Source organism: Pan paniscus, chromosome 14 (assembly GCF_029289425.2).
Source record: "Pan paniscus chromosome 14, NHGRI_mPanPan1-v2.0_pri, whole genome shotgun sequence".
Lineage (NCBI taxonomy): Eukaryota > Metazoa > Chordata > Mammalia > Primates > Hominidae > Pan > Pan paniscus.
The window spans coordinates 31,412,903-31,439,237 of NC_073263.2; the positions used below are offsets into that span (position 1 = coordinate 31,412,903).

At 39.4% G+C, this 26,335-nt stretch overlaps 1 protein-coding gene across 2 annotated transcripts in view; it reads left to right on the top strand.

Moving 5' to 3' along the window:
- FRY (FRY microtubule binding protein) overlaps nucleotides 1-26,335 on the top strand; it is a 448,961-nt gene that overhangs the window by 1,465 nt on the left and 421,161 nt on the right. The gene's annotated exons all lie outside the window — the stretch shown is intronic.

The window sequence follows — 26,335 nt, forward strand, 5'->3', positions numbered from 1 at the left end:
CAGCCTTCAAAGCAAGATAGATTAGGTGGGGGTTATTTGCTTTACAAAACTTCCTCCAGTGCAGAGAAGTGATGCTTAGAGTTAAAATTGAGTTTTACACAAGATTGTAGGAACACATCTATCATAAAGCGGCTCAGGGTAGAGGTAGTGACAGGTAGAGGTAGATATCGCATAGTCTTGCCATTAAGCAAATCTAAAAAAAATGCATGTTAAATTCTACATCATTCTCACTGATCACACGTGGATGCTCACATTTACATTTTTCCTTTCTTATCAAGATGTATTCCTACCATAAGACAACTTCATAATTCCCTCAAAACACCTTAGCCAAGGCCATTTTGTGGTCCATATAATTTACCCCATGCTAAAAAACGTATCAGTAAAAACATTTACATTTAAGGGAATTTCCCTAGTGGTGACACAGTAGTGTCCATACATTGAGCACATTTTATTCACCAGACACATTACTAGGTGTGGACGTATATTAATACTTTAATTCTTGCAATCACTCTAAGGAGGTATTATTATTAGTTTCCCTATTTTTGAATTTAAAGAGTTCAGGTAATTTTGCCAAGATTATTGGGCAAGTAAGTGGTAGAGGCAGGATTTGAACCTGGATCTGTTTGACTCCCTGCCCATGCTCTATACTGTCTCCCAGTTCTTCTTGAGAGTTGCCCTTATTGTAATGCAGTGGCAGCATATGCTATCTCTACTGGCCTGGTGCATCAGACCCCTTTACAGAGTGTTTTCTCCCACTGGGAACCCCCACTGTGTACATGTATACTGAAAGGCAACACTGGCGGTCTCCAGACTCTCCCCATCCCATCCCCAGTCTATAAATCAGATGGAAATATCCAAACATGTAAACCCACCTCATTCTTTCAGATAAGTTGGCCCCGGAAGACAGGTAATCAAGTGTTTCCCGTACTGGCACTTAAAGAGCAGTCTCTATCCTCTCAACCATCCAAGTCTATTTTAGCTCTGCATATGGAAGTACACTCCATCAGTTGGCAACAACACATCCCCTGCAGCGTTCACACTGGCACACTCGTTCTCTTGTACCAACTGTCAGAGAATTTCTGACCCGGGCCAGGCTACCTAAAAGGAAAGACTGAAATGAAGTCGCTGGGGAAAGTAGTATTAGTTCCAGGGAATCCCTGAATTCTCCATGCAGGGCCCTAGGAACAGAAAGCAGGCCTTCTGCATAGTGGGAAATACCACGTATAAGGTGCAGTCTATTTTCAACATTATTGAAATACGTGTTCACCATATAAAACTCCACCTGTTGTCTTGGTGATGGATGTAGCCACACGCCTATTCCTAATTTGATACTCACTTCTATGTTAAAGTAGTTGTTGCTCGGCTGAATGGTATCAAAAACTGATGTCACAATTGTGACAGTTTTGAAGCTGTGCCTAAAAAATTATTTCTATTATAATCTACATCCATTGTTTTATAATTTCTCTTCCCTAGAGTTGTGTGTGTGTGTGTACGTGTGTGTGTTCTCTTCCTTGGTATGATTTTTAACTGTCTCTGCTTCTAAAATAATTTGCAGTAGTAAGCTTTAAAAAAAGTTCATTTTTGAGTTGTGACCATATGCTGCCTGGAAACGTATCCTTATAGTTGGCATTTTACTCATGTTACTCTCGTGCTAAGAATCTCAAAGTCCCATATGCATGCTTTGAGATTTCAAATGGACCCTCCTGTCTAAGTATTTCACTCCATTCTTGGTAGCAGTAGTAAGGTTTGACTTTCGAATACAGATCCAGCACCTCACTTCTAATATCTCTAAACTGCCAAAAATCAAAGTAGCACCAACTAAAGTTGGGAAAGAAGAACATGAGGCTTTCTTATCACACTCTTACGTCAGAATAGAAGGTGTTCCCAAAACATTGTTAGAAATAAGAGTGAATAGACTTTTTTAAGTGGCTAGTGATCTGCAAAACTATGCCAAATTATTGAAATTGTAGTTTTTCTAAAGTTGTGCATTTGCAATATCTTATTAACTTAAAACTGTCCAGAATCAACAAACTTCCACTCTGTATGCTGTTCTCTTTCTAAAACTTCTTATTAACTAGCAATCCATCTTTATTTCTATATTTCATCAAATTAAAAATGCCATCAGTTGTAAGACATAGCATTATTTTTTCTGCTGTACACAAAGGGAAAATATTGCCAATTTTATTATGACATTCCACTTTAAGGATATTCTTCCATGATAAGGCATGAATAGGTCACACTAGTCTCGTTGCTTTCAAGTTTCCGTCATCTCTTCCTTGGGTTTCGGTACATTTTCCTGCCCAGTGTTATTGGTAGCATTGCTTGGGGTGTGACGGTTCACTTGCATGAATCTCAGTAACAAACTGTAACATAGCTTCTTTAATTTTTGTGTTTCTTTATTCAGTCTGGTAAAGCATTTGGATCTTGCTTTGTAAAATGATATGGAAATGCCAAACAAAGACAAATGTTTCCTCTAGTAATAGAACGTTTATGTCACACTGCTGTTTTGGTGCCTTCATGCATACACAGTAATGTCTCCTTGCAGTGCCAAATGATAGTGTAATCTTTTTGAAAACCATTTCAGTGGCAATTAAACAGAACACGTGCAGTGCCAACAATGCCCATAACTCAGTAGAAGTGAAAACAAAACGAATAGCTGTGACCAAGTTTATGCACGTGCAGGGACATGACAGTTGTGCTGTGAGTACTGCCAAGTTGTCAGTAATTTTAATATACCATAAATGTTAAGACATATCTTGATTTCAGGGATGTTAAAATGTGAAAAAGTAATCTTATCAATGAAATATGGTAATCTGTGTTCACTTAGTTCCATGAGCCCTAACCTGATTACATTGTTTATGTATTCATTCATCCATACAGTCATTCATGGTGTTAGACTTCAAGCTGCAGGAGGGCAAGGACTTTTTCTATCTTTTGTTCTCTACTATATACCAATTGCTTAGGACAGTCTGTTTTACATAGTAAACCTGCTCAATAAAATAGATAGTAGAATTAGTGAGTAAATATCCTCCATGGAAGCCGTGGAGACACATTGAGAAGCTCGCTACCCTCCTGTTGGTTAGAATACATATTCTTAAAATTATGACACTGACAGGAATGCCAAACGTGAAAAAGGCGAAGCAGTCCTTGATTTAATTTACAGGGTCCTATTCCAAATATGCCATTACAAAGCTAGTTTAGGATAGAAGAAATTCCATTATATCTTTTATTCATCTTGATCACTGAAGGATTACGTAACAACTTACATCTTGGTTCTGTTGTATGGTCTAAAATCAATTTCTTGAACTCTATACTTAGTCCAATTTTACATACTTGTCCTATTGTACATTTAACTTCTACCAGAATTAACAGAGAAGTGTCTGTAGGCCTTTCTGAAGCAGACCTTGCTTGGAAATACATCCCCAAGAATATATATATCTACTTAGGTACATTGCCCTAGAGTCCATTTTTTAACCCCCAAAATGGCCGTCTTTACATTTTGACATGTTGTGAAGAAAAAGAGAAAGAAACCTTGCTGGGCAACACAGATCTCCATCTGCCAGTGCCTCTGCTTCCTCACTGCTGCCGCCTGCTCAGGCAGAGCGCACTTTTAGACCAAGGACAGGATGCTAGATGAAGATGCCAGCAGAAGGAATGGCACAGAAACTAGCTTAGCACCCTCTCTGAAGCAGTCCCAGGATCTAAAGCCAATTAGCATAGCCCAAATAACCCCACACTCAGTGTAAGAGCTAGACCTGCAAAGACGCACCCAGCTTCCAATCCAGTGAAATGTAGGACCTCTGAACACGTATCTTACGAACTGAGGTCGCTAGTGGGTTCCAGCCTGCTAGCTTAGGGGAAGATGATGTGGGCAGAGTGTCATTACTGCCTGTCCCCAAGTATGGTGAAGCAGTGTGGCATGGTGATGGGTGCTGTGAAGCGACATGGTAGATAGCTAGAGCTTGCTCTTTCATATAGTAGAAAATAATGGTTAATTAAATCTTTTTGGTTATTCAGTAAAGGAGCTTACAATTGCTTTTATTAAGTATTGTTAACGTGGGCCAGACAAGGTAATGTAATGTAAACGACAAAAAGTTTAAAACTTGTTTACTGAGCATAGAGGGTGGGATGAAAGAAAACCCAAATAATCTTAGCTGCCAATTCTATAATTATGTGGGGTGTTTTAATAGTACCCAGGATTTGTTTTAACCAGGTATGGTAAAACATGCAGACACAGAAATGACTGTCATAAAGGAAGTTTATTATACTCAAGAGTCCCCAAGAAACCAGAGGTACAGCATGGCATGCCACGCAGGGGGCACACAGGGAAGCAGCAGGATCAGGCAGGCGGCAGGGGGAACAAGAAGAAATGTGGGCAAGAGCCTTACGGTGGTTTCCATGGGAAGGAATGAGGAAAGCAGGGTAAGCAGGTTCAGGATTGTTTAGTTTGCATCATTTTAGCAGGCTCTGAGGTACAGGGCTGTCTCTAGTTGTCTGCTACGTGGCCCTGGGGTGATTAGGGAAGGAGAATAGTGCTCTAGAGTATGAGTCTGATAAGGGAGCTGGTGGGGTGTGGGCTCTTTGTTGGTTTGCATATGGAGAGGTGCTTGCAGGTGAGTCCCTTACTGTCTGCAGGCATTGGCTAACCCTGGGAGGGGCAGTCTGTCCAGGCCAGCAAGGTCCCAAGGGGTCAAAACATCAGAATATAGAGAATAAAATTCATGGTGGATGTATGGGGATTTTTGGAAAATGGTCAACTAATGAATTAAGCCTATGTACACATGGGGTATTCAGCCAAATGTGCAGTAGTGCCTAGTTCGGGCTCTGACACATGGTATTCAGTAAACATTAATTAAATCTGAGTTGTGGTGCCAGATGGTCCAACCATGCTAACACTCAGTTCTTGAGATATTGTAGTCAGGTGTGCAGTGTTTATCTTGAGAAAAAGAAAAAAGTGAGAAACCTACACTACATAAAGGATCCCCAGATGAAGGATGAACCCCACTCAGGACAAAAAAGGCAAAACACTTGACTCTTTTAAAACATTAGGGAACTCTGGCCGGGCACGGTGGCTCACGCCTGTAATCCCAGCACTTTGGGAGGCTGAGGCGGGTGGATCACGAGGTCAGGAGATCAAGACCATCCTGGTTAACATGGTGAAACCCCGTCTCTACTAAAAATACAAAAAAATTAGCAGGACGTGGTGGTGGGCACCTGTAGTCCCAGCCACTCGGGAGGCTGAGGCAGGAGAATGGCATAAACCCGGGAGGCAGAGCTTGCAGTGAGCCAAGATTGCGCCACTGCACTCCAGCCTGGGCGACAGAGCCAGACTCCATCTCAAAAAAAAAAAAGGAAAAAAACTTACTGGGGAGGCTGAGGCAGGAGAATGGTGTGAACCCTGCAGGCGGAGCTTGCAGTGAGCCTATCGCGCCGCTGCACTCCAGTCTGGGCGACAGAGTGAGACTCCATCTCAACAAAAACACACACACACACACACACACACACACACACACACACACACACAACAAAACATTAGTGAACTCTTAAGCAAATACATTTTTAGCTATAAGGTCTTAAAATGTACAAGATGATTATATGTCTAGGGTAATTCCTTATCCACTGTGGATTTGGAATACCAACAAAAATAAGTAAACATGAAGGCCACATGCATCTTTTTAAAAGGGTGTTTCTCAGAGTAAATATTGGAGTTGCAAAGTGAATTGTGTGTTGCAAATTTTGTGCTCAGGAGTAGGCTTCTAAATGGAAGTTACTCAAAATAGCATGAAACATACTTTTCTTCTTGACTACATGTCAGTATTAATCAAATGATCAGATGATACATACACACATACGAAGTAATGATACTGGAGAGAATTACATGAAGGTAATTAACAAAATATGTGTTAGTGGCAAGCTTAGTCACAGAACGTTTAAAATGTACCTGTATTAACTCTGATGGACATGGGTTTAGACTCAAGCACTACTTATCACGATGAATGGCAGGAGTGCATGAAGGTGGGAGTGTTAGGGCTCACTGCTAAGTAAATTGAATGACCTATTGCTATGGTCAGCCTCATGACTTTTCTTTATGTGGTTGGTTAATGATTATAGCAACTTTAAAGTCCTGTGACTTAGAATCTTGACCATGCACATTAAGAAATATTAATGAAAGCATAAGCAAGAGGTCAATCTAATAATCTAAGAAGAGTAATTCCTTCACGGCAGGAACTCTGAGATTGCCCTCTCCTTACAGCTGCTTTCACCTTGTAACTTTTCGCACATCTCCTTTGCATTGTGTAGGAGCTTATCCACGTTGATGGAAATTGTATTAATGTATTGCTGGAGCACAGCTGCTCTCCCATTGTGTTTCCAAACTGACATCATAACTCTTTAATTAAAGTGGCAGTGTTAGCCTCAAATGGCTGGCAAAACATTTCTGCCTGGCTAATGGTGTTGAACTGGGTTTGAGGTTGGTCAGGACAATCGTTGGCTTTATCCATCCCAGTGAAGCATGTCTCTTAAGACAAATGTTTCAATCCAGGCTTTCATGTCTTTTAACCTCCAATTCCATACACAAATAAGGCCCGTATACATGTGGAGTATTTAGTCAAATGAGATATATGCAGAAATACTCTCAGGCCCTTCCTTTCCTGGAGCCTTTCGTTTATGTTGATACTTATAAGTGAAAGCGCATAATGGTGAGGCTGGTGGGTGGAGGGGGCAGGTAAAGAGCCTTCCTGGAGCCATTCTAAGTTTGTGCATTCTATCTTAGCTTTAACCTTCATGCATTTGAATTGCACTCATTTGGGGATAGGGGTGGGAAGAGGCATTCCCTCCTTATCTTTTTAGCCCTAGAGCCTAGCATTGTGCCTGCAAGTGGTAGGAGCTTAATGTATATTGGTTGAATTTTAAAATGTTAGTTGATTGGTTGACACAGAAATTCCCAGCCTTCTTTGGCTTAAGGATTCCTATAAATTATGAATAAAAGTCCTTACAAAATACTCTATAATCTGATAGTTAAATGATCTAGAAGGAAGAATCAAGAATATAAAAACTGCTTTTTAATGAATAGAAGCCATGAAGTTAAACTGGCCTTAACAAATTAAAATATCAATTACAAGTGACTGTTACTAAAATTCTATGATATTGGACTGAAAACTAGACAGATTAAAATAAATAGAAATTCCATATTTAGATTATTTAGTGAACTTAATTTAAAATATACAAATGAACAATAGAGCTTTGAAGAAAAGATCAATTATTTAATGAAGTTTGCAAGACCAATAGAATAGCAGTTCTAAGAAGTAAAAACAGTAAGAAAGAGAATAATATACTTTTTGTCATAACCAAATAGTCCAATAAATTTCAGATAGGCCTTAGTGTTAAATGTTGGTGTGAGGGGGCAGGGAGGTGGGGAAAGAAAGGAAACAAAGTAATGTATTTATCCCAGATGTGAAAGCAGTTAATATTTTTTTCTAAATATTTATGACATCTTACAAAAGACAGATGCATTGGAATGAAGAAAACTGAAAAGCATGTAAATAATGAAATGTAGTAAAATAATTCTAAAAGGGAAAGTGACAAAAATGATAAAAACATGGCTGATGAGAACTGTGGAAGATACGTAAGGAATTGAGATGAATATGGGATATATGGCATGAGTTCTCAGAATCTGGTTCATGGTGGTTGAGGGAGGTGAGCAGACATTTGGGACCTGGAAATACAAATGGAAGATCCAGAGCACAAAACATATACATTTATTGCCACCTCTTTAAGATGTATCTTGTGCTTTGACAAAAATCAGATGTGATTTGAAAAGTTGAAATTCTGTGTCCACTGACTCTTTTTTTTCATTTGTTGAACTAGTAAAACAAAAATAACAATAACAATCCTTGAACCACTACTAAAGAAGGTAAATTGTAGGGACTTTATTTAGAACCCACTGAGACAGAATTAAATATCAGGATTTTCTTATTTTACATTGATGCCTTTCCAGACAGTAGAAATAAATTCAACAAAAGTCTTTAGTCTGGTCACTCAGAGACAATGGTAGCACATTAGACAGTGTCTCTACCTTAGTTGTATCTCTTGAAAACACACTTATCCAAAACATTATTAAGGTTTTGAAATTCAGTCTCAATCCCTAAGAAATGTTCACTTCAGCATTGTTTTTCTTACTTCTGTGAGAGCTGGAGGTTAAAACTCTGTGAATAGTGCATGGAAATGAAGAATGACTTTTCTGTCCATCAAAAGTATGAAAATAGGGGCTGGGTATGGTGGCTCATGCCTGTAATCCTAGCACTTTGGGAGGCTGAGGTGGGTGGATCAGCTGAGGTCAGGAGTTCGAGACCAGCCTGGCCAACATGGTGAAACCTCGTCTCTACTAAAAAAAATACAAAAATTACGCAGGCATGGAGGTGTGTGCCTGTAGTCCCAGCTACATGGGAGGCTGAGGCAGGAGAATCGGTTGAACCCAGGAGGCGGAGGTTGCAGTGAGCCAAGATCGCGCCATTGCACTCCAGCCTTGGTGACAGAGCGAGACTCCGTCTCAGGCAAAAAAAAAAAAAAAGTATCAAAATAGGGGCTAAGAAGTCCCTGGAGTCATAGCTATATTATATTGGATATGATTTTAGAATGGAAAGATCTTCAGCTCCCGCTCATCTGGACTTGCTTTCCTTCATCCACAGAATGAGGAGAGAATCAATGACTGTTGAAGACTGTATGGTTGGGATCACCCCTGGGGGCTTTACCTTCTCTTGTTATATCATTTCATCCCCACAGTAGTCCCCCATGTGGTACACCCCATTATTGTCTTTATTTCACAGATTAGCAAACTGAAGAACAGAGAGGTAAGGTATTTTTCCCAAAGTCACCCTAATAGTCAGTGAAGAAGCTAGGAGAACCCAGAGTGTCTTCAGAATTATGTATTTAAGCACTTGATATGTGCTTACAAACTCATTTTTGAGTTAAACTCTTCCATTCAGTGAAAAAGAAGTTAATGATGAGCTGTTATGAAAACAAGCTTCTATGTTGTTTTCATAACTGGATGTTTCTATGTGCTTATGTAGGCGTACATTATATGCCCATGGCATGTGCTTCACATCCCTCTACCTTTGCTTCCTTGTCCGTAAAATAGGTCTATTCATTTCTACTGGACAGGTTTGTTCTGAATTTGCAAGATAATCTGTGTAAGGCATCTAGTGCATTAAAGTTACAGTTGTTATTGTTGCTTTGGGAAATTAATGTAACAATCTAGTGAAAGTCACAGGCATTTTTATGTCTAGATTTAGCCCAGCCATGTCCATTGCTATGGTACCAACCCCACCCTAGCTGCTCAACATCACACATTCACAGGAGCTTCGTTACTGGCCCTCACAAGTCCAGTCTACAACCCTGTCTTCTCCATGAGGACCTGTGTTTTGTTCCTTACATGAAGTGGCTAGACGAATGGGAAGCAGAAGTGGAAAAGGAAGCACTTCCAAAGGAAAGAGGCAGAGCACAGAGTGGCCTTATTCTCTGCAGAAAGTTGCACCCACTCAGCAGAACAGCAGAATTAAATCCGCCAAAAGTAGAATACAAGGAAAGTTTCCAGTCAACAGTCTGGTGCCAAGATTGGGGAACTATCATCTTTATTTGCTATCCTTTGAGTCTTGGATGTATTATCTTATCAAATAAGAAGAAAACCATAGGCAACCTCTAGTTTACTATTCATGCACTGACAAAATAGAGTGTATGTAATTACAGGCTCCATAAGATCTTAAGTAGTTAGCAGATCTTAAACATTCTTGCAAATATACTGTAGGCAGTGAAGCCTACATTGTGTCCTCCTGATCTTTCCTTAAGAGATCCTGGGGCAGCCACTAAGAGCTTTAGAAATCCAAATTGCTCTTTTATTCTCAGAGGTCCAGCACTACAGGTGTGTGACACCTGATTAACACATTTTAAAATATATTAAATGAATTTTTTTGTATGAATACCTTTTTAAAATATATTTTTACTATTCAAGCAATGTGTTCAGTGTATAAAAATGTAAAGTTTTAGGTAAGCAAATAGAAGAAAATGGAAACGATCCACAATCCTACCTCCTAAATATAATCACTATTTGCGTTTTATTTCTTCCCAGGTGTCTTTTTTCACCTGTAACATTGTTTACAAAAACTGAATTATTTAATATACAGTTTTATAAGCTGCTTTCTTCACATAGGACAACTTATCCCAACTATCTTTCCATAATAGTAAATCATTATACTGATTTTTACATAGATTAAAGGCATCAGACCTTGGTTCTTGTGTTTTGGGACACTGGAAGACCCCCTACTCAGTCCCTAGGCTAAGGACTTTTTCTGTCTCTACATAAGGCATACTCCTTGCCTCATGGAGTTGTCAAATTGCTGAAGCTTGGGTCTACCTGCTAAGAGGGAGCTCTATATCTGGACTCTTACATCTGCCCGGTAGTCTTGTCATCATGAGCCTCCCACTATTTTCATGATCTAAAAGGGGTCTCTGAGTTATCCTGGTGGTTCTGACATGGAAGTGCAAATGGCCTTTTTGTTTGCCTTGCATCTTCTGAGAGATGAATGTCAGGAGACACACAACCCTGCTAACTGGCCTCTTAAAACCAAGCCCATCTGCCAATAAAAACTGCCATTCAAAATGCTGATACCCTCTTCATCCTATAATTGCCATTTCTACAGCTGGCTCTCAATTGTTGCTTCTCTTGGGAGCCAACATGCCAAACCTAATTTCACAGATAATAACCAAACTTCATGATAGTTCAAATCTCCTCCCCATCAATCTTTTAACTGGATCTGCTCACAAATGAACTGGTTCAGGTTTTTTCCTTCTTTTATTTCCCCAATCAGGCCCTGATTCAGAGCCTAATGAACAATGAGGTAGCCAAAATTTGGTTGCCAGAGGGACAGGCAGACCAGTGTGTCTTGAGTATGTCAGTCTGAAACCACCATACTGAACTGTGTGTGATGAGTATGAAGCAAGGTGTTGTATACCAATGGAATCAGACACTATTCCTTCTTGGTTCTTTATTCAAATATTTTACCCAAAACACATATTTTGCTACCAAGGTTCTCCAAAAGCCCATCAAAGCTCTTCAAACATGTTTCAACTAATTGATGTTCTTTTTCTTTTTATACTACCTTGACCTGTTCTTTCCTCAGTCTGCTTCCATCTTATCCCCAACTTCCTGCAAAAAAAGAAAACAAAAAAAAGCAAAAAATATATACATATGTGTAATGTGTGTATTATGTATAATTATATATTACAATGTGTGTATACTATATGTATACACATTTAAAAACCAAAGTTGTCATTCTCTAGCCTCAAATGTTTTCATTCTCTTACCTTCCCCACTGTGGAGCACTGAGCCTTGAGCCCATTATTCGCCACCTATATCTGTGGCAGTCAAGCCTCCTTTCCACCCCGGCCAGCGAGGAGCTGCTGCTTCACCTCTTTAGCCCTCTCTCTACCTGTTTCTTCCTCCCGCAACATAAAGTCTCAGTTGCCAGATCCAATCTTCTTTCAGTGCTTCAATTTCTCTTCTCCCCCTTTCTTTACTTTTGTACTGTCTTTTTTATTTCCCTGATATTTTTGTCCTCTCGGTGAGACCATAGGATGTATCTGAAAGAACAAACCTTGAGATCATGGTATTTTCTGTGACCATCACACTGTTAAAGTTTTCTAAAATAGCACTGTTTTTCCTTAAAGGAAGTCATTCTGTGCTTTTCAAGGCCCTCATGGAGCTAATTGGGTTGTAACTATAAGAAAGGGTTACTGCCCTCTGGTTACATCACAGATGCATCATAGAAGGGCCATTTTGATTTAGGCATTGCAAAGCACTCATTTCTGACCATGTTCTCTCTGTCTTTGCTTTATAAGTGGTTTATTCCTCAGAGGTAGCAGTGATTCAGGCCCCGGAGGACCGCTCCAGCCTATTTGAATAAGCTATCAATAACATTAAAAGCCTTCGCAGACACTGATGTTTGCCAGCACTTACAGGCTAGTGCAAATTGGATGAGTGCCTTGTTGGTGTTTTCAGTTCCTCCTCAGTGTTTGTTAAACAGTTGAAGTATTTGTCAGAAATGTCAATTGGACACAAATGCATTATAATATGCACTTTTAATTTTTTTTTTTTTTTACTAAAACTGTGGAACTTGATTTCTTGTTGGATTATGTCCTTAGCACTGGAAAGGAACACTGAAAGTGTTGAAAAGAAATTATATGTGAATTACCCTCGTTTAGTAGAAGACAGTCGAAGCTGGCACAGCCTCCTGAGCTTTCAGCCAGGATTGAGTGCCGAAGACTGTTGATTAGCAGGCAGAAAGAGCAGGAGCCCAGAATCTGTGCCCTCCTCCTGTCTTCCACCCAACGAAGTGTCCCAGGCCCACTGACCCAGCAAGGGAGCGACGCCAGCTGAACCCTGGACTAGAAAACAAGAAACACAATTCAAAGCCAACAAGAGCCTGGGGAAAATGACCACAGTACCATTGATTTTATCTGGGTCCTGGTTTAGATTCAGGACATCAGTGATTTCTCCCTTGAAATCTGGGGAAAATGACCACAGTACCATTGATTTTATCTGGGTCCTGGTTTAGATTCAGGACATCAGTGATTTCTCCCTTGAAATCTTTGTAAAAAATAGGCAAAATGTGTGTGCTTTTTTCTTTTCGTTTCTCTACTTTCCCTTCCTCCCTCCCATCCTCCTTTTCTTTCTTCTGAAGACAGTCCGTATCTTTCATCAGATTCTCAAAGGAATCCATGAGTAACAAGTGTTTAAGAACCACAATTCTAGATTTTCTCCTCTTTAGCCTCTTTGCTGACTATGATTCAAGTTGCTCCTGGAAAGATGGAAATTTCAGGCGATGTCCCCAACTCCAAAGTTGAGACACCATGGGAAATAAAACATTTTAAACCCAAACTTTTTCATGTCCGTAGCACCCAGTGAATCTTAGAAACCATAAAATTAGAGGGAGGCTGCTATGGTGAGGCCAAACAGCACGGACAGTGATTCTGCCCAATCCCAGCATGGTCTGAAGGCTGTAGGATGACACCAAATTGCCTAACAAATGGTTGAACTGGGCTGCCATCTAACTTTTGTGAACAGATCTTTATTATTTTGTCTCCAGTGGGCATATATGCCCACAACTTTGGCTATAATTCTGAACAGCCATAGGTCCAAATACACCTTCTTTGTTCTGAAATTCTAAAATATACCCAACAAACACAGTCATTCAAAAAATATATGTTCTTTCCGATCGTAAGTGCAGTGAGAATTGATGACATTTATTTTGTTTTTCACTCAGAATATAAGTTCCTCAAGAGCATTGATATTGGTCTGTGGAAAGAATGGATGCTTGAAGGACATAGAGTATCTCCTTTGTAAAAATGACTGGTCTGAAATAATGTAAATCAAAAGGAAATCAAGTGATAATTAAGTCCGGTTCCATATGCAGTTAGGTTTTGAGAGCTTAAGGACTGTCCTTTATCACATCACATGCTGTCCATGATGAATTGACCCAATAGACATACAGGGAAAAGAAATATATAAAATTTTTACTTTTGAAAGTTTTGTATTAATCTTAATACAGTATTAGAGTGAAAGCTCAACCTAATTTTGGAAGGCAGAGTCTAAGTGAGTTTATTTTACACCATCTGTTTTGTTGGCTAAATTTCCTTCTGCCAAGCTTTGGACCTATCAGTTCTGCTGATGAGTTTTATCTGTGAACTTGAGTAAAGTTTCTGAATTTTTGTAGATGGATTTACTTATTTTTAAAACTTCGCAAGGTGGTCTCTATTTTACTTGAACACACGTTAAATAAGAGGGTATGCTTCACTGAAAGGAATGTCTTCATTGAGGATTAACCAACCAATGCCAAAGAAAGTGATGAATGACGGATGTTAATTTAATTATCCTGCAGATGATCCTGAACCATTACTGCTTAAGTGCCAAACAGATTCTTCCGTTTACAAATAGAGCACTTTCTTTGGCATTAGCAATAGCTTAGTGCATTGTTTGTAGGGTTTATGCTTCCTTTTCTTAAGAAAAAAAAAAAGACATAACCACATCTTTTTTAGTCTGCCATGTACCACTTCACAAGTACAACAAAGCCTCATTTATCCACTGTTGTAGGGGAACGAATATGTTCCCAATAGGTTAGTTTTTCAGATTGCTTAAGCTCTCACTTTGTTGGTAATCTTTCTAAAATGAAGACACACTCCTCTGTCTTCTGAAGCAGAGAGGGCTGCCAGGAACTTTCTCTTTTCTGGATGGTTTGGGCCATCTGTGTGAACATGGTGATGTGCCCTCCAGGGCTGTAAACCTATGTATGTGGAACCATTTGTCCATTAACCTAAGTTACCCCAGATGCGTATGCTTGCTTTCTTATTCTCTCCAATTTTTGTGAAACTTTTAACTCCACAAATTGTCACGGTTACTTTTCATACCTGCCACAATATCGTTTAATATACAGCTATTTCCTGTAGTTACCTGGGTGGCTCCACACGTCTCTTATGCTATAAAGAGCACTTTAAGAATGCTACACTTTTATTAATAATAAAGGAGTTAATATTGACATTTAATTTAGGACAATGGCACTTACTGGTTTTAATTCCTTTTAAAATGGGCTTAGGCTAAAAAATAGCTTCTGGTCCATTACAATGAAATTGGTAAATTTCTAAAATATACCTTACAATTTTTAGGTTTGAACCCTTTAGCAACTATGTGTGCAAAGTCCATTATACAACTCTACTTGAAGTCAGTCTATTAATTGTACTTTGTTAAAAATCTCAGCTTGATGTATATTGTATATTGTAAATAACATGAGCGACAAAATAATGCAATTAACAAGAGTCTAAAGGGAAATAAAATGGGAGTTTTGAAGAGCTCACATCACTCCACATGTAAATATAACTTTTCAGTCACTAGAGAGAGATTTAGGTACATTTAGAGTTATACGTCTCCCAGATATAAGGACCTGGCTATGTACTAAAGACTTAAAGACTTGATATGTGTGTGTGTGTGTGTGTGTGTGTGTGTGTGTGTGTGTCCGTGTCCACAGAAATAATCTTTCTTGGTACATGCTTAGCAATCTGAAAAAAATTTTTTCATGGAATGGAGACAATATCTCCATTTTTAATTCCATCTTTTACAATATTTATTTGGGCATTGCAAGCAGATCCATTTTTGCCTGTGACAAACATCTATAGTTTTCTTGTTCAAAACTTCTATATAGCTGTGGTGACAGTGGCTATAAATAGCTTATTAGGAGCCATTTGATTAGGTGAACACGTGTTTCGGTTTTGTAGAAAAGTCTGGTTTCTACAGCAGCTTCCTCTTTTGTCCTAGAGCAGCATTTAATTTTTTTTCTTTTTTCAGTGCCAGACTAGAATTATTAGTAGCCTTTTTGGCATTTTTTTTTCCTCTATGAATGCCAGTCATCTGGAGCTATGGCAGTTGTTCAACAAAACTGATTCTTCTGCAGGTTTAAACCAGGTGATTTAGGGCCTCAAGCCATTCTAGACCAAAATCTTTATTTGCTTTTCTCTACTAGCCAAGTTCACAAGATAATTAGAAATCATCCCATTCCTTTTTGGGTTTGCTCACAGAACATTATTTTTGTTTTCCTATTTAACTATCATTCCATTTGATTATATATTATCCAATAGTTTATAAGTTCATTTTCCCTGGTGTTTATCAAAATAACACTTCTACACACCTCCCTCACTTCATGAGGAAGAATCCCTGGGGATGACTGTGTAAAAATCTCTGCCCGAGAAATGCAAATCAAAACCACAATGAGAAACTGTCTCACACCAGTTAGAATGGTGTTCATTAAAAACTCAGGAAACAACAGGTACTGGAGAGGATATGGAGAAATAGGAACACTTTTACACTGTTGGTGTAAACTAGTTCAACCATTGTGGAAGACAGTGTGGCAATTCCTCAAGGATCTAGAACTAGAAATACTATTTTACCCAGCAATCCCATTACTGGGTATATACCCAAAGGATTATAAATCATGCTACTATAAAGACACATGCACATGTATGTTTATTGCGGCACTATTCACAATAGCAAAGACTTGGAACCAACCCAAATGTCCATAAATGATAGACTGGATTAAGAAAATGTGGCACATATACACCATGGAATACTATGCAGCCATAAAAAAGGATGAGTTGGTGTCCTTTGTAGGGACATGGATGAAGCTGGAAACCATCATTCTGAGCAAACTGTCACAAGGACAGAAAACCAAACACCGCATGTTCTCACTCTTAGGTGGGAATTGAACAATGAGAACACAGGGACACAGGGCGGGGAACATCACACAGTGGGGCCTGTTGGGGGGCGGGGGGCTTGGGGAGGGATAGCATTAGCAGAAATAAAAAAAATATATATCTGCCCAATTAGACCTGACTTTAATAGTGGGTGAGGATAGGCAGACCCTCCACATGGTGGCCACCAGTATGAGCACTTGGTTTGAGGCTGACGTGGAAGGCAGTTGAGCAGTATGGGTGTGGCGCTGTAGACAAACCCAGGCTTGTTTCTGATTGTCCATCCTTCTCTTAAATGTGTGGCCCCTACATTGATGAGGTCAGGTGCACAGCAGTAAAGAAGGAAGAAATCACACTGCTGAGCAGTATAACCAGGGTCGGACAAGTCCAGACCTTTCTTCTATGCTTGATCACTAATCTCAATCCCAGCACTTGACCCGGACCTGACACATAGTAGGTGCTTTGTTTTCTCATTTATAAAATGGAGATTATAATGCCTACTTCAAGGTTTGTTGGAAGGGGAAAATAAGAGAGTAGGTAAACTGCCCAGAGCTGTGCCTAACACATAGTAGGCCCTTGTTATAAAAACTAATTTAGTTATCTCTTATCTGAGGTAATTTGGTTACTCATCCTGGGATAGTGATGGAAAAAGGAGAATGGAGGCCTTGGCTTTATTTTTTGTTGTTGTTGTTATTTTGTTTGTTTGTTTGTTTGAGATAGAGTCTCACTCTGTCGCCCAGGCTGGAGTGCAGTGGCACGATCTCGGCTCACTACAACCTCCGCCTCCTGGGTTCAAGCGATTCTTCTGCCTCAGCTTTCCTAGTAGCTAGGACTACAGGCACATGCCACCACGCCCTGCTAATTTTCGTATTTTTAGTAGAAATGGGGTTTCACCATATTGGCCAGGCTGGTCTCGAACTCCTGACCTCGTGATCCGCCCACCTCGGCCTCCCAAAGTGCTGGGATTATAGGCGTGAGGCTTTATTATTTTTAAATTGTCTCTGAACTCTGTCATGAATGCTTTGAAGTGCCTTGGTCCTGAGTGTTTTAAAACAATTGTCATTCAGAAAAAGTTGAAAGCAAAAACATAGATCCCAAGGATACAGTAGTTCAATCCACTACAGTTTGTTCTGGAGTAAAAACTCTTCTTACATATCACTCCGTATGCAGAGACGTTCATTTAAACGTCTGAATGAAAATGTCTCTAACACATTGGAGAAGCCAGCTTCCCTGGTGAACTCATTGCCAAGCCACAGCTTCCTTTGGAAGGGCAGGCCTCTTCTTCTTTTTGGGGGCTGAGTAGAAAACCATGAGGCTCTGGGTTTGAAAGTGAGTGCCACTTAGCTGATCCAGGTGGAGCCTGGGGAATTTAGATAAGCCGTTCAGATGAAGTGAAAAATCAATAGGTCAGCAAGAGCTATACCCAGAGCAAGAGTGACGTGAATGCTCTGCCATCATTATTGTTAGCCAGGGAAAAGCAGTTAGAGAGCACCACTCTGTCTGCTCTACTGATGGGTATGATAATTTCATCATGTGTGGCTTTAGATTATACTGTCTTAATGAGATCTGCAGCGAGGGGGAATTGAACCGCAGAGAATGATTTTGTGTGTGTGTGTGTGTGTGTGTGTGTTTAAATAGCATCCTAATGATTCTGAAAATTACACAAGGAAGATGCTGTAATCGGCTAGACTGTGGCTGGCTTATCAACACTGGGCCATGTATTGTGTTTCTGCATTTCTAATTTGATTACCTGGAAGCTTGCATCATTAAACTATAAGGCATCCACATTTTATGTCTTGATAGGACAAAAAAAAAAAGAAAGATTAATGATACTTTAGGAAATGATCGACTCAACTTTACCCAGGAAATGGTCTCTTCTCACTAATGTTTCTTTCCAGACTCAACAGCCCTGCCTATGATTCTATAATTAGAAATATAATATTCAAATCCAGGTACTAGAAAAAATGTGGGGCTTATTTTCTCTACCTCTATATTTGCTATATTTGTTTGGCTTATTGTCTTCTTTCTTGCTCAATGAAGAAAATGTATTTAAGTGTGAGTATCAGAAAAATAAAATTAAATGATTTATAGAGTTTTCTCATTTGGGGAATATTCTACTTTTATACTAGTTAATTGTGTTTTGGGACATAAGACACAGGAAAGGTTTTCCTGTAGTGCTTATGTAGTAACTTTTTAGCCCACAGAAATGTGTTATATTTTCTACCAATATGACCAGTAAATACTTCTACCCAGAATATCTGAAGGGAAGATACTCAGTGTGATTTCCTGTGCATGATAGTGTGTCTCAAAATGAGAATTACAAAACCTGATAGTGCTGTAAAGCTGTAAAGGTTTTATGTTTAGGCCAACATGCTGTCCTAAGGTGTTTACAAATTAACTGCTGCAAAAAATACTGTTTACTAAAAATATTTTTTAAATCCCATAGCCTGATAGTCTCTTACTAATAATCTTTATTAATATTCTCTTGAACTTGATATTACAGTATTGCAAACAGTGCTTTGTAAGACTTCCTAATGGATCAAAGACAACTTTTATTAGTTGTTTGATGTGTAATTCTAGAAGACTGTAAGTTTCCTTAGACCGCAAGGCCCTATTCTTCGGACATGCTTCCATCCAAGAGTCCAATTACTTCTCTACTAGCATATACTATGTAGGCCCAGAAATCAGCTGGTCAGGGTCTAGGAGTCGGGTATATACTCTTGCCTAAGGGGGGGCATAATAAAGGGTAGTAGGAAATGACACGAGAAAAATTCAAGACAGAATGCCAGCCCTTGATAGGTGTTGAAGACGGAGGGTGAACGTGGAAAAAACAATGGGCAAAGAACACTATATAAAATTAAGTACTCAATTGCACAAGGTTCAAAGTTGTTTTCTTGTTCTTAGGAATGGAATCAAGCAGGGCTGATTTTGTTAGACATAAAGAAAATTAAGCTCTACAGCTCTCTTGGGTAGCATAGAATTTCCCTGGTGGGTTACATACATATTGATAAGACTCCAAGACCAGAGTTTGGTACCTCTTAATATTGATTCATGGTTTTAATGGCTGAAGTGTGTGACGCTAGGGTAGACATCACTGAACCACCCTAAATTGTGTACTGTGGTGGTTTGCAAAACGCTATTTGGTGTCAGCTGAAAAACTGCACTTCATCTTAGATGAAGCCAAGTCGCCAATATATAAATGGGTGGCCTCTTTACAAAAAAAACGATATGATAAAATGGTTGGTCTATAATCCTCCTGGGAGTGGTGTAGGGAGGAGAGAGAGAGAGAAAGAGAGAGAGAGAGAGAGAGAAACTAATCATTTGCATGCCATGCTTCCCCCTCCAAGAAAAATTTCTTGCTTATTGCAGCTTTTCTTAACTCTAAAATGAAGAACATGAATGTACATGTAGTAGCTAATTTAATTGAAGTAGACATCCATATCCATATGATTTGGGGGGAAGATATGATTACGGAAGGATAAAATATACATCAGTGCATGCTCAAGAGTGCTTTACCTCTGCCTCCTAGTTTAGGAATCTAGAAAATGTTCATCTCAACCCCTCTCTGAGAGATCTCTCAAGTGACCAGTGGGCTGCACTGTCAGAGCCTGCCAGGAGAAACCAGTGCGGACTAATCACAGTGTGTTAACCTTCTGGACCATTTGCTATAAAATGCTGCTGGTCACTTTAGCATCTGCAGCAGGCTTCCAGACTTCACCTGTTGTTCATGAATTCTTTGCTGAAGCACACCAGGAAATGATGCTAGGAATCTGTTTCTTGCTTGGCTTCACCTTTTTTCCTTGTCCAAAGTACTTCTCAGTGGGGACAATAACCTAACATACTGAGTTCAGTGTAAACAGGAAATCTGGCAGCAAAAACTGGACCAGGGACTAACTTTGCAAAGCCAAGTTTTAATGAGTAATTTGCAAAGTAATTAATCAAGAGGTCATTGTCCCTAGAAAATGGAGTAAGTGTACCCCACACTGATGTGGTACCTCTTTTGGCTGCCTGAGGCCACAGCTGATCTTCCTTATAACTAGTGGTGACCCACTAGTAAGAGAGTAACCCAGCATTTCCAGGATCAAAGACAGAAAATGTGGAGTCTACCTCTTCAGTCTTGAAAAACTACAGATCTTGAACCATTAATAACTCATCAGTGGTTCAGAAAATCAATTTAATGAGTCCAGGCCAACTTTGTTTTTTATTTTTTTGAGACCCAGTCTCGCTCTGTCACCCAGGCTGGAGTGCAGTGGCACCATTTCGGCTCACTGCAACCTCTGTCTCTCGGGTTCACATGATTCTCATGGCTCAGCCTCCCAAGTAGCTGGGATTACATGCATCCACCACCATGCCTGGCTAATTTTTATATTTTTAATAGAGATGAGTTTTCACCATCTTGGCCAGGCTGGTCTAAAATTCCTAATCTCAAATGATCTCGGCCTCCCAAAGTGCTAGGATTACAGATGTGAGCTACTGCGCCCAGCCCCCAACAATTTTTTTAAAAAATAGATAGAATATAGTAAAAATATTAAAGTGCATTGTGTGTTGTGAGGTTAAATATTTTGCAAAAAATAAATATACACAAATAAATATATATACCCATGTATGTACTGAATTATAATATAATATATATTTCTTACCATGAATCTTCTGAAACTTCTTTAAGTTTGAAAGCATTACTTTATTGATGAATATTCTTTTTGAAATATGGAAAGATAATATATTTCCAAATACATTTTAGATATAGTGATACAAGAGATTGTGTATTTCTTTATGCTTAGGAGACATAGTGACCCTAGGGGAACAATGCATTGATTTAAAGTTGCTGTATTCAGATAAAATGAATGTGATTATATAGTCTTCCAAAAAATATGACATTAAGCATAAACTGTTTGAAATTTTACGCTAGGTTCAATATCCTGAAATATTTCAAAGCTATATTTATTGCTTTATTTTCATAGATAATGTTAAGGTATATGCAAATCCATGATGAGAATGCAAATAATTTAAATATGTAAACATTTAAAATCATATTTCAAAATTTAGAGTCCTTACACTAAAAAGAAAAAATGAAATCTAATAAAAAGGCAGAAACAATATAAATCTGCAGGTTCTTCCAAGCAGTAGAGAAATACTTGGGCTGTTTCAAGGCTGCCAGCAATATTTGTTTCCATAGATTGTCATAGAAATTCTAAAAGTCCTGTTACTTTTAGTAATTGTATAGTTTTCTTTACCTTCCATAGTGGAACATTTATTTCCTTTTTTGGGGTGGTGGGAACATTTTACTTTAAAGACATTATTTTTACTTAAAATATATGAAACAGAGAGGAAACATAGGAACACACACTTTGGAGCCAGACTGCTTAGGTTATATGAGCTAGAGCTAGTTACTTAGCCTGTCTATGCCTCAGTTTCCTCATTCATAAAATGAGAGACAGAGTAGTATCCATGTTAATGAGGATTAAATGAGTTAATATTTATGAACTCTGGCCCACAGGAAGTACTGCTAAGTGTTTGCTATTATTAGGGCACCTACACAGCCTTTATTCATTAAACAAACATTCCCTGAGAGCCCACAAGATCAGACACTGGACTAGGGATAATAAGGCAACCTCCAGTATCTCACAAGTACAGTGGGCAAGTCAGATTTCTAGACAAATGAATAGAAGACAGTGATGTAGAAAAGCTGAATGCCAATTTGGTGATATGGAGGAAGGTATGCCGAGATGGGCAATGGAGGTGAAAACTAGCTTGTCTTAAATACATGCCATTTGATCAGTTGAAATAAGGTCCAGATGTTGACATTTATTTTGGATTTTTCCCTCAGCCAAGCAGCCTAATTCCTGCCCCTTTCCTTCCTTTCCCTAGTCTCACTTTTCTTTAAGAGCCCAGTCTTAATGGAGCCGTTGAAGGGCTGGATCGCGACAGAGATGTAGCTGATAACACAGAACTCTAGTTGACAGATGTGCGTCTCTCAGTGCTGATCCATATGCCAACTGTATGCCTACAATTGACTGGCCTATTACTGGAGATAGAAAGGAGTTACTGCTTTAGTTTACAAACTTCCTTTCCACCCCTTCCCAGGGCAACTGCTACATTTATTGGAGCAATGCTGCAAATATTCTCTAGTTGTATTGGATATGTGGCACAAATCCTCTAAAGTGTATTTCACTCATGAAAATGTAAGCCCTGGACCATTCTGATTTCCCAGCAATTTGTCACACTGTGTATTTACGAACAAAGTTAACATTAGCAAATGGAAGTTGTGCATTGAGGTCCCGGGTTACGAGTAAAGGAGCTTTTCCAGGAAAGTAATAGATGTCTCATTTGTTAATCAGTTGGTGTCTCAGTCCACTTGTGCTGTTGTAAAGAAATACCTGATGCTGGGAAATTTATAAAGAAAAGAGGTTTATTTGACTTATAATTCCACAGGCTATACAAGAAGCATGGCTCCAGCATCTGCTTCTGGGGAGGAGCTCAGGCTGCTTCCACTCATGGTGGAAGGGGAGCCAACGTGTAGAGATCACAAAGTGAGAGAGGAGGCAAGAGGGAGAGGGAGGTGCCAGGCTCTTTTTAAACAACCAGCTCTTGTGTGAACTGCCAGAGCAAGAACTCATAACCACGAGGATGGCACCAAGCCATTCATGAGGGATCCACCCCATGACCCAAAAACCTCCTTTTAGGCCCCACCTCCAACACTGGAGATCAGATTTCAGCATGAAGTTCGAAAGGTCAAATATCCAAACTGTAGCAATTGATAAGCCCCAACTATGGGAATCCAAATATGAGTCAGATACTCAAGGATCTCTTAGTTGGATAGAGGAAATGTGTATGGTTGCAAATGTTAGGAGCACAGTAATGGAATCATAAACATGTTTCAGTGGTGGCTTAAAGGAGGGAGTGGTCAATTATGCTTGGGGTGGGGAGATACTATTAGAGATCTGCTGCTAGATAATTGCCACAACAAGCAGCAGCACGTATTAACTAAGGACCTACTGCATGTGGAACATAGCACCCAGGGCTGTATTACACACCAAGGTGGGACAGTGGAAGGTAGACCAGCAAGCCCACATAGCCACATCTAGCCTAGTCCTGCACCATAAGGTCCCATCTGAGCTGAGGTCATGTTCCAGCCATCAGCACACCTATATTCATGTCATGTCTACTTTTGTAGGGATGGCTTAGAAGTTATTTGCCTCACTACTGAGATTGAAAGTGTGTTTATCTTATCTAAAATGTGCAGGAGATGCTGAAGCAAGCAAGTGAAAGGCAAACTTCTACTGAAATGATCAACATCACCAGCAAAGCAGAAACGTGATCCAAATATAACCATAGAATGTTAACAATGGGAAGGAATAGGGAGAGAAGCTTTGGGAAGGAGTATGGCTTTGAGTCAAATGAGAGATGATTAATGAGTGAGGAATAAAAGCAAAGCATTGAAACTAACACACACTGAGAAAGATAGTGTAATGCAAAAAGGGAAGCATTATGGTAAAAAATTCAAGTGACTGAACGAAATGGAAACTGATTTACTAGGTGGTAGGGATACAGCTGGAAGCCCAGCAGTTCCATCTGGGAATAAAAAGTAGGAAGTTAACCTGTTCCAAGTGACCCTCCTCAGCCCAGTAATGATATTGTCAAAGGGGAAGGGGAGTGAGTAAATAAAATAAAGGGGTTAACTCCATGCAGAAGAGTAATTTCCAGGTTGGGATCAAGAAACCAAGATGATTAAATCAACCCAGAATACTTCGTGTGAAATATGATCAAAGCGATAAGAAGATTATCTTCTCAAATTGTATCCCTAGTAGGAGTCCCCAGATGGGGTGGCAGGGATATATGTGGATTTTAGAAAATGACTGGTTTAAACAGTTCAGAAAGGTGGCCTGAAACAAAAAATGGATAATGAGGACAACAACAAAATCCTAACCTATAGAGCCCTCCACATATACAAGACTTAAGAATAAAGGAATCAATTGCCTCTCTCCAAGCCATACCAGTTGTCTGGGTATGCCCAATCACCTTTTTCACAAGTCAGGAAAAGGTACCAGATCTAAAATTAAAATGACAGACAGACAGATAGATTGACACAGATATAGACAGACAGATTCAAAGAAGAGGGCCTTGTTGATGCAAAGCTGGAATAGAAGGCAGAAATGTCACAATTGAGATACAAATAGGGTGACTCCCAGAACATAAACAGGCCTTGGCGATAGAGGAAATGCTGGACAGACACCCAGGAGCCCTGAATTCTAAGCTCGGTGCTGCTCCTGCCTAGCTTTATGGTCTTGGTGAGGGAGTTGCCTGATGTGTTTCTGTGTTTTCGTGCTTGTAAAACAAGAGAGTTGCAATAAATGAATTTGAAGATCCTTACCACACTTAAAGATTTCCGTAACGATATAAAGAATAGAAGAATATGAAGTGAACCCAGTTCTCATGACAAGTTCAAAGCGAATTCACCACTTGGGAAGTAAGTATCAAGTTTCCATCATTTAGACATTAATTTATTTCTCTTCTGTTTTTAGATTGCCAACCCACTCCTCATCTAAGTTCACAAAAAACCTGCTTCATGTCTTTCTCAAAACCTTCCAGGAATGCCATATTATCTGTAATTTAAATTTCAACAAGAATAGGCACATATGGATTATTAAAGGCCATACTGTCCATATTTGTGCATATTCTTCCTGTTTTGCTCCTGCTGGAGATACTTTTTGGGGTATTGGAACCCTCTGTTCACTCTCCTCTGTGAGTGTTATTTCTTTGGAATATACATGCCAGGGGATTTAAACATTGTGCAGTAGAATAATTCTTGATAACATCAGTTGTATTTATAAATGATCATATGTAAAACATGAGACACAAATTGCCTTGTTTCTACTGCAGGGTCAGGTGTTCTTTCTCCTGTTCAAGGTAATTAGGCAGTGACTTGTATAATAAACCCAAGGGTGGAAAAGACATTTCAGCCTGCCAGTTACACATAGAACTGCACTGACTTTGTATCCGTAGGGTATTTAATGCCACCCTAAGGGATCCGAAAAGCAGGACCCCTCTCTTTTGTATAGGTTCCAGAAGAGTGGAAAGTTATTTAAGAATATTGTAGAACCTTGCATGAAAATATGTCTTCAATAGAATTGAGGCTCTGTGGTCAGAGAGGCAAATCAATGAGAGTGGAGTTAGAGGAAGACAAGAATCAGAAAGGCAAGAGTCAGACGACAAGACTGAGCAGACTGGGGGAAAGTCCTGGTAAATTGCAGACAACAATCTTGGTCAAGTTACATTTGAATTGCTGATGAGCTACCTCAGAGAAGATGCTGCAGAGATAGTAGAGAGGCAAAATTCCACAGGATGAAGAGATCTGGTGTGGACAGTAGAACCAGGGACCTAGGAACATAAGGTGGATGATAGAATTTGTGTACAGGTAATCGATTTAAAAAAGGCAATTAGTGTTTGACAATTAGACAAACAGTGGAATTTATTTTACTTTTTGAAATTCACACAAGCAAGAGGAAGTAAAGTCCTTAAGGCTATGTCTACACTAAACTCACAAGGGAAGTCAGAGGGTCCAGAACATCTTTTAGTGTTCCCTGCAATCCTGCAACCTGGAGTTCCCCAAGAAATTTTTGAAACGGATGCTCCGTCTGCATTCCAGGTAGGATGTTTTGTGTTGGGTTCTGTTTGCTTTGCATTTTGATTCCCGTATAGAATAATCTACTAGAGTGGATTCTGGAACTCCATTCGATCTTTAGACCAGTGGGTTCCTTGAGGATCTGAAATATGAGCCTCCTAGTGAGTTTAAGTTTATAAATGGCCTGCCTTGAACATGCACTTGGAAAGATTAGTGGGAAGTCCTGCTACAGGCATAGCCATTGATAAAATTCCAGGAGAGAGACTCAATGGTGAGGAAAGTCTCAGCTAAAAAAATCCACCCATAGTTTGATGAGGATAAAGGTATAATAGAGGCAATTAGCATTGTTCACAAGAAGCCAAATTCTGACTTTAATTAAGAAACATAAAGGTAAATTAAAGAAAAAAATTTTATTTAAAAATTCAG